The sequence below is a fragment of the Rattus norvegicus genome, chromosome 20, assembly GCF_021556685.1.
Source record: "Rattus norvegicus strain SHRSP/BbbUtx chromosome 20, alternate assembly SHRSP_T2T, whole genome shotgun sequence".
Taxonomy (NCBI): domain Eukaryota; kingdom Metazoa; phylum Chordata; class Mammalia; order Rodentia; family Muridae; genus Rattus; species Rattus norvegicus.
Window position 1 is genome coordinate 43,995,887 of NC_141553.1, and position 10,098 is coordinate 44,005,984.

At 41.9% G+C, this 10,098-nt stretch overlaps 1 long non-coding RNA gene across 1 annotated transcript; it reads left to right on the plus strand.

Moving 5' to 3' along the window:
• LOC120098996 (uncharacterized) lies at positions 1–9,051 on the plus strand. Its single transcript, XR_015645246.1, has 4 exons — positions 1–90; positions 5,428–5,483; positions 5,624–5,750; positions 7,499–9,051. It is a non-coding gene; the product is annotated as an uncharacterized LOC120098996 (long non-coding RNA).
• Positions 9,052–10,098: the final 1,047 nt, after the last annotated feature.

A 10,098-nucleotide genomic window follows, 5' to 3' on the forward strand; every position in this document is an offset into this window, starting at 1 on the left:
AGATGGCCGTGTCGAGGCGGAGCCCATGAGCGTCAGGGGAGCGGGGGAGCCAATCCCTCCCTGCAGCAGCGCGGGAGCGAGCCAACGAGAGTAAACACGCGGGCTGTCCCCCTGTGGTCCCTATTTTGCAGCTGAAGACGTGATTTCCTTTGGTTAAGGAAACGCATCGCCAGTGTGGTTGGAAAGCTGGTGGTCCCCGGGAGAGCGGGTGGAGAGGCGGGTTTGGGCCGAGCTCTGAAGTCTCCCTCTCCCCTTCCTCCCTTCCCACCCAGACTCAAGCACCCCCTAAGCCTGGCGGGGGTGGAAGAGGCGGGTGGATGGGAGAGAGCGGGGCGGGGCTGGGAAAAGGGAAGAGATTGACTCTTGCTATGAACCATAAGGAATGCTAGCAAACTAGTGGAGCTGCTGGTCTTTATGTGCTAGAGTTCCCCCAACAGTTTGGTGGTCTCCCCGTGGAGTTAAGGATTTCGGGGGTGGGGGGAGAATCCAGATGCATTTACATAAGTGAGATTAAAGAATCCAGGACATTAAAAATAGGAAAGTAGAGCCTGGAGCCAACTCGACAGGGGGGAAAAGAGACTTTTATTCTCCATTTGCGCTCTTTATGGAGGGATGTGGTGTGTACAAGCAGACAGTCTTAGTATGCAATCCAGGCTGGCCTCCAACCTTTTGCAGCCCAGGCTGCTCTAGAACTCATGCTCCACAGGGTCAACTTCTTAACTGCTGGCCACTAACAGGGGTGTGCCATTACTGCCTGTGGAACAATAGGTAAAGGGTGCTTGCCCTCAAGTTTGAAAACTTAAGTTCCATCATCCCAAGACCCAGATGGTGTGTAGACAGCACCAATTCCAGAAAAGGTTCCCTGACCTTAATATGCACTGAGGGGACATACCCTCACTGCTGGCATACACTGCAAGAAAAATTAAATGTAACACGATGTAATAATTCGTACACAGTCTTCCTTAAGGGTAAAATCGAGTGTGTTTAAGAGGTCTCAAAGTTATTTTTCCATAAAGCATTAGCATCTAAACTTTAGAGATCATTGTACAATACCTTGAGGGTACGCTTTATGTGAGAACCTTGCCCTGTAGGACAAGAAAGACAAAGACAGTCCCTGATCTCTGGGTGCTTACATTCAGCCAATCAATCTATTGAGCTTGAAGTCTCTCATTTGCCAGGGGAAGACATGAGGCAACCAATAAGGAAGAAGCAGCAAACCTCAGTACTTCCAACATGGCGAAAGGGAATCGTCACAAACACGTAAAAATGTGAGGTTAAATCGCTATGCTGCGAGGGAGAACCCAAGGCGTGCTAAGAAAGTATAATACAGACAGAAGAGTTAAAGAGCCTTCCGAATGTGGCATTGAAGTGGATGCCTAAAGAGGAAACAGGATTGAGCTAGGGAAAGAGGCAAAGAGAGAGATGCAGAGGTGCGAATAACCCCTGAGGAGAGGGGAGAGAAGAGTTTGTGGTAAGAGATGGATGGGAGGTGCACACCGATGCATCTAAGATGCACCACAGCAGAAATCAGAGGTCAGGATGGTTTAAAATGTCAGTGTAAGAAGAGCACTGTCCCTGCCAGCACGAGTTCAAATTCTAAACACTAAAAAGTCAGCCCAGGTGCTCCAGTAAGCCCAGTGCGGGGGGGGGGGGGGGGGGGGGGAGATCTCAGGGACTTCCTGGCTGCCAGCCTAGCTCCGGGTTTAGTGAGAGAGTAATAGGCACCTGATTATAGAGAGAATATCTTGTGTATTGTATGGATATACCACCTGTCAATTAAAAAGCCTCTGGTTTAGGCAGGAAATGGGTGGCGGGACCCCTGGGAGGCAGGAAGAATTCTGGGATAGGGCCAGGTGCTGGAGATTCACCTGGGAAGATTGGAAGTGAGGGGACACAGTGTACCTGAGCTCAGGAAACCAGCCCTATGGGAGAATGTAGATTAGAATACATGAGTTATGTTTAGTTATGATCTAATCAGAAAAGAGCTTAGCATTATGGCCAAGGTATTTGTAAATATATTTTGAGTCTGAGTCTTATTTCTGGGAATAGGGGGCTGGGAGGAAGAACCAGGCCCAACTTCTATATCTGATAACTCCTCTGAGATTTACTCATTTATGCACATGAGCATGGGCCTTCTGTATACCAGTGCATATACCACACTCACCCATGTATACAGCACTACACACGCACACGTGTACACACACACACACACACACACACACACACACACACACACACTTGTTTATAAAAGCATGGGATAGTAAGAATTCTAAGTGCAAATATTTTCAGAATCCAGGTCATAAGAATATGCAACAGATAGCAGGTAGGGTCCAAAAATCATGCTGAGTGACTTCTACTATAAAAGGATGAGCAGAAGAAGAGAGACCAAAGGAGACTGAAAAGAAACTCTGCCAAATGCTAGAGGTAATCAAGTAAAAGAAAGATAGACATTATTGTGTTTTTCCTTTTCTTTTTCCAAATGAAGCCTTACTCTGTAGTCCAGGCTGTCCTCGAACTCACTGTGTAGGTCAATGTGTCCTTGTGTTCTCAGCAATCTTCTTACCTCTGCTTGAAATGCTGGAATCACAGGCATAAACTACCATATCCAAACTTCTAGAACAGTTTTTGGAGTATGCTGAGAAAGGACGTGTGTTTAGTGTAAATGGAATACACTGTTTTTTTTTTTTTTTTTAACGCTTGACAGAGCAAAGAGTTCAGAGGGACAGGGCAAATTTTGTTTGTTGCCTTGAATAAAGATATTAGAGCATGTTTGATGGACTGGAAATGATTTCAGAAGAAAGGAAAATGTTATAAAGACAAGGGAGGAAAGACCGTGGACGGGGCTGAGGAGATGGCACAGTTGGTACAGTGCCAACCCAGAAAGGAAAAACCAGTGTTCAGATCTCTAGTGCTCATGTAAATTCCCTGCACACATCTCTTCCTCAGTGCTGGGGGCAGGAAGGGAGAGAAAGGCGATCTCCTGTAACACATTGGCCAGTCTGTCTAGACAATCATAGATCTCCAGTTTCAGTGGGCAACACTGTTTCAAAAAAATAAGAGAGGGAACCGGTCAAGGAAGACAACATCAACCTCTGATCTGCACATGCAGGCATACACCTATAGGAACATGTGCATTCCCCACGAATATGCACACTGCAAAAATGGGCTAATGATATTCTTGAAAGGGTAAGAGGGGGAGAAGACATACATACATATGTATATTAAACTAAATGTATATCTTGTTGCGACTTGTTCACAAGAGTTCAAGCAGTCTTGAGCTCTTAGCCGAGGATACCCTTTAACTATTGATCCTTCTGCCTCACTCCCTACGTGCTGGGATCAAAGACATGCACCACTTTACCTGGCTAAGAAATTAATTGATTTTTTTTAAAAGAAACTGGGTCATTTGAAGTACTAAGGAAAAGAGGGTAGACATTTCCTAGTGGAAAAAATGAGGAAAAACTCCCTTCTGGTGGTTTCTCTTTTCTCTGGATGTCAGGAGCTAAGAGTTAGGAGACTGGAGAGATTGGAAGTTTGGTTGTGTTTTAGCAGGTGCAGAAAGCGATTGGAAGGTGCCCTGTGATGTCCAAGCGCTTACCGGACCACCTTAGAGAATCAGTGAGTTTTCAGTTGAGTTGCACACAGCCTTTCTATCGAACACGAGTGTCAATCAACCTCCCAACCTACTCAAGCAAGGAACAGAAGGTGCACAAAATAAAGCACAGATGAAAACGGCATTGCTGTTACTGAGCTCAGCTTGGTTAGTTCTGTATGATTTTACACAGGTGTGTTGAAAGGCGGGAGGGAGGGACTCACTGTGTGCTCAGCAACCACAGTTGGAGCAAGCGTTCAGCTTGCCTTTTACCTTTAACTCCTTGGGATTGGACCATTCACTGTAGTGGGGAATTTTCTGTGTGTGTTTTTCCTTCCAGGCCCCAAGCTCCCAGAAATAACAACTCTGGGACTCAAATATACTTATAAATACCTAAGCCGTTTATCTGGGCATGTTCCCCAACTGTTTTATAGGTTAATTATCCTGTTATTCTATTCTAAGTTCTGCCACATGCCTGGTTACCTGGTCCTTAGTTACATGAGACCGTCTTCCTCTCTGTTTGGGGCATGGCTCTATCCCAGAATCCTTTCTGCCTACTGGATGCCCCACCTTCTATTCTGCTCTTTCCTATAGGCCATAGGTCTTTTTTATTGACACATAGGTTTTTTATTTTTAAATTGACACATGATGCCATCATCGGTACACAATAGATTTCATCTCACAGACAGATTTAGAACTGGTATTTGACAGGGAAGGAAATAGAACAGTGTGTTAACCATTGTTCATTGAGGGTTCCCTGGTTTCTCTTCTCTATTAAGAACCTGTAAGAGCTCAAGTAAGGTACTGTCACACAGTAAAATAGTAAAGGCACACAGTAGGAACTTTATTGGGCTTTAAAACTGGTGTGAAACTTGCACCTCTCTAATTTTATGGTTTGCTGCAGTGTAACATACTCACAGCCCATGTCACTCATGGAAGAGTCCTACAGTTAGGAAATTCAGAATAGTGGCTTATCTGATCTGAAGAAGCAGGGGCTAGGAGGTCTACAAGAATAAAGTTAGTCAGGCAGGGGTAGCACATGACTTTAATCCCAACACTCAGGAGGCAGAAGAAGGAAAATCTCTGAGTTTGAGGCCAGCCTGGTCTATAGGGTGACTTCTAGGTCAGGCAGGGCTAAAACAGAGAGACCTTGTCTCAAAAACAGAACAAAAACAAACAAAAAGAATAAGGTTTCTGGGGGCTGGGGATTTAGCTCAGTGGTAGAGCGCTTACCTAGGAAGCGCAAGGCCCTGGGTTCGGTCCCCAGCTCCGAAAAAAAAAACCAAAAAAAAAAAAAAAAAAAAGAATAAGGTTTCTGGAACTTTGGATCGCCTTCATATATATATATATATATATATATATATATATATATGTATATGTATATATATATATATATATATGTATATGTATATATATATATATATATAATTTGGTACAAAACCACTGTAACCTCATGTCTGCTAAGAGCATACCAATTGAATTAGCAAGCTTATTTTATATCAGAAAAGATGAAAGGAGAATGGGGTGGATTTTAGACCAGTGGGAACAAGACCCAAGGAAAAATTTTAAACATTTCTCCAGAAAACTCTGGGATTTCCCTTCCCCAACCCCCATTGCCCTTGGTGGCAGAGCAAAGTGACTCATTGTATAGCCAAGCTCCTGTGATCTTATCACTGTACGGATCATCTTGGCCTTAAACGCCCAATGATCCTCCTGTCTCAGCTGACAGAATGCTGGACTCACAGAGTAAACTACCACACCTAACTGTATAGAAATTCTGAATCAAAGCCCAGACACAATAGCATCTCTTAGAATATGCTATACTGACTTTCTAGGAACCGGCCAGAAGTATTCCCTGCACGCCCTTGGAGAAAATGACTTGGAAGGGAAAGTAGGCACCGTTTCTCTTTCAACTTGTTTTCCTAGAAGAACAGTAGGCTGAATATTGATAAGCAATCTCCATTTTCACTAAAAGGATCAGGTTCCTCCTCTTACCAAGTTACCTAGATGTCTTTCCCATTGTTCTAATAGTGTACTCCAAGCTGGCTAGCCAAAATTCAAGGAACGAAGTTCACATGATTAAAAAAACAAAATAAAACAACAACAACAACAACAGGACTTGACTCTTCAACAGGAAACTATATGAACTGGGAAGCAGGTAATTTTTCAATGTTATGTTAAAGTTATAAATACTTTCAGATGTTAAAAGGGAAGTAAGGGCTGGAGAGATGGCTTGGAGGTTAAGAACCCTTGCTGTGCTAGCAGGTTTAATTCCCAGCATCTACATGGTGGCTCATAACTTTCTATAACTCCAGTTCCAAGGGATCTGACATCCTCCTCTGCTCTCCACACACACCAGGCATGTGCAAGAGTACTCAAATAAAAAAAATGAATAAATCCTTAAACCAAAACATAAATTAAATAAGTGACTAAAATTAGGTATTTAAGCTGTTAACGGCCTAGAAACTAAAGCATAACATTATATCAAACATTTTCTTATGATTTCGATTTATAATGCCATTTTTAAAAAGACATTTGTTACAATAAATACATTTTTCTTGCCTCCACCTAAGGGAGAAAGGGTTCAAACCTAGGACCTTGTACATTTTAGCAAGTACTCTCTACCAGTGAATTACATCTCTAACCCAATTAAAAAAAATTTAACTGTTAGTTGTAGTGATCCAAGTTTGTAATCCCAAGGAGGGTTAGGGAGGAGGAATATATATATATTCATAGCCAGCCAGTCCTAGATCAATCTAGGATTTCATAATGACTCTCAATTAAAAAAAAATTAATCTTCCCCTAATCAGAATCTCAGCAAGGTTCCCTTGTTTGGTGGACGTTTCATTGACTCAAACATTGTGTTAGATAGACATTATCACAGAACAATTGGTAAGACACCATCCTTCTTAGCTTTAGTTGTTAACTTCACACATACAAGAATTATCTGAAAAGGAAGTCTGATTTGAGGAATTGGCCTATTGGACATTGTGTTTATTGTTAATTGATATAGGAGGGTCCTGCCCACTGTGGGTGATACCATTCCCTAGGCAGGTGGTCTTGGGCTATTTAAGAAAGCTAGTTTAGCAAAGCTTAAGTCTTCCATTGAGCCTCTATTGTTCCTGCATGAGTTCCTGCTTGTTGCTGGCTTTGCTTGGTGATGGACTGTGGCCTAAATGTTTTAAGTCAAAATAATCTTTTCCTCCCTAAGTTATTTTAATCAGAGTATTCTATCACAGCAACAACAACAACAACAAAAGTAACCTAGGATACACAGACTTCCATGTGTTCGACAGATACTTTGGTTACACTATAGGTACAGTTTCGGTCCACTTCCCTCTGCTTTCAGTCAAGTCCTTGGTGTCTTAAACATGGATTCCTATGTGTTGTTTCTTGTCCCTTTGAAAAACCATTGATTGAGGTTTACAAGAATAAAAATAATTGAGTGGCAAGGAAGAGAATGGAATCCCCATAGTATGATTTCTTTGTCTTCAGGAAACCTCAGTGAGAGAGACCATGCCAAGTCACGGTTTTCTTTCTTGAACATTTCTGGTATTCTCTACCAACTTTGGAATAAAATTGAAGTCAAAATTCATGATGCTTATTGCCTAAATTACTTCCTGGGTCATCTATTCTCTCTCTAGAAAACTGTATCTTTCTTGTTCTGCTTCTGAAGTAACCCACCTTGTGTGTCTTCCAACGCTTTATCACATCCCACGGACTCCATTGATAGAGACTGTCTGGGTCACTGACCTATAAATTCTAACTCTTGCCTGTAGTTGATTTAAATTTCCCTTTAGCCAAAAACTGGAATTACAAGATTTTAATATTAACAGATCATTACTGAAATTCTGAAACCTTTAAGGAAGCCATATCTCCATCAGCTTTTCTCTCCTTTCTTTGCAGAAAGTGCAGCTTTTCAGGAGAGAGGCTTGACTTTGAACTCTCAACTTTTGAACTCTTCTTGGTCTGCTTGTCTGACTCCACTACAGCAACGGTAGCATTGCGTCGGCTGCATTTCATATCAAAATGTGTCTCTGAGAGGGAGACAAGAGGAAGTGATGGTTACCAGGAAGATGTTCCCTCCTCAGTTTGTCATTGAGACTAGTTTTCTCCTGAGTCAGAGCATCTTTTCCTTGTGATGTTTCCTCGTGCTAACAATTCACTTAGCAGCTTTCTCTGCTGCTGTTGCCTCTGTGTCTAAATGTCCTTCGGGCTTTGACCTTAAACTATACAGTGGCCAATAGTTAAATAAAACTAGATAGTAATTTCCCCTGAATGTGAATTCCTGTTCTTTAGCCAGAGGAGAAAAACAAAAGACTCCAAATCCTGCAAATTTTCTTCCACAATATTGACATTAAAAAAAGAAAGTAATAATTTGGGAATCTCCAATGATTGAAGAAAGAATCATTATACTTAAAATGTCACAATTTTTGACAATCATTTTCACTTTATCATCCTTTTACTAGAGCAGTCAAAGGATTCATTCAATTTGGTAGGTGGGGGGAGGGATTAAAAATTATTTCACATTATGCAAATATCTAGTTTAGGCAATAATTGTAGTTTAAATTTCTACTGAGAGTCCATCATTACTGAATATTTAGCTAATTTGAGAATATTTAATGAAACATCAAAGTGGGTTTTGTGATATTATGAAGATATTGACATAATTCTGAACATAGTGGGTGTCTACGCATATGAAGCTGAGAATGTTGATTCCCATTGACACTGAATCAGAACTCATGGAAACAAACAATTCTCCTTTGAAACTGTCACTTTTGGGCCGCCCATCAAACCAATGCGGATGATGGTCAAATCAAATCAAATCGAGAACTCTTTGCATCTTGTTTGTCCCTTGACATAACTGAGAGGTGGGTGCATCTGCTGAGTGACTAGCTCTGTCAGGTTGGTCTATGGGCATGTCTGCAGATAGCTTTTTGGTTGCTGGAGAGATCAACCTACTCTGGTCACCTGAGCTCTGTAACAAGAGTAGCTGAACACAGGCCTAGGATCAAGCTAGTAAACTCTGCTTTTCCTTCATGGTCTCTGCTTCAGCTCTTGCCTTCCGGTTCCCTTTGAGTTCTTCAGTGATGGGCTATAGCCAGGTAGTGAAATAAACACTTTGTTGCCCAAGTTGGTTTTGAAGTTTCTTGGGGCAACAGAAAACAAACTTGGACACAAACATGTAATTAACTCTGGGAGCCTCTTATATTTTTGTGCTGTTCCCAGGACTTTTTTTTTTCTTGTTAAAAGGAAAAAGCAATTGTCTTGATACTTTATAGTTCTGTGTGTCTGTTTTGTCTATTTTTTGAGACATAGTCTCAAGGAACCTAGGTTGGCCTTGAACTCACTATGTCTACTATGTGTCCTCTCCCCACTCAAGTACTGAGTTACAGCCATGGGCCATCTGAAGGTGGCTTGTAGTTGCATTAAATAAATGAAACAAATTTCATCTGACCATTATTTGAAAGTTGCTGGGACATACTTGCCATCTAGTAATCTAATGACCCTAGAGGCTAAAGCAGGAGTGTTTGAATTTGTCTAGGCAGTATATAGTTGGTAGTTGGAAAGAAAATGTCCCCATGGGCTCATAGGGAGTAGTGCTATTGGGAGGTGTGGCCTATAGGAGTAGTTTTGCCATTTTGAAAGCAAGTGTGTCACTGAGGGTGGACTTCTCAGAGGTTCAAGCCAGGCCTAGTGTATCTCATCCTCTTCCTGTTGCCTGTGGATCCAGACATAGAGCTCTTACTCCCACTCCAGTAACTATGTCTGCATGTTAACATGCCCCCCCACCTTGATGACTATGGACTAGTCAGCTATAAGTCAACTGTAAGCTAGCCCCAGTTACAAGCTGCTGTAGTCATGGTATCTCTTTACAGAAATATAACCCCAGGACACTGCCTTAAAATTAAAAATAATCAGAATAATACAAAGATTTCTAAGGTGAACTGGTGGTGGGAGGAAGCTTCTTGTTGGATTTGGATAAAAAAAGCAGGTATATGGTGGGATAATGCATTCTGTAGCCAAGAACCCAGCACATAAAACATCCCAAGAAGCACCATGTTTCCTCACTGGTTTGTAATTTAAAATACAGAGTGTCAACACGTACCTCTGAAGAGACATTGATGGTGAAAAGGAATAAAACTCTGTGGAAAAGAGCACCACCATGGAACACATCGTGCAAGGGTAGCAAGTGAATCTAGGAGAGTTCTGTCTCCAAGAAGAGAAACAAGGGAGGCCTAAATGCTCATTTGTAAAGGAAATATTTGAAATGTAAACCCCCCCCCTCCTTTTTTTAACTGTTCTCTTGGGAAGCATTCACATAGAAATTCAGGAAAAGATGGCTGGTATTATCAAAAGTCTTATTGGGGTCAAGGGGAGCAGAAGAAGCCCCAGTGAATGTGTAAAGGGGCAGATAATGTCCAGAGTGAATTGATATTGTTGATATGGGCACCACCACGTCAAGGAACCGAATGCCTCACACCTATGGAAATGATAAAGCTTCT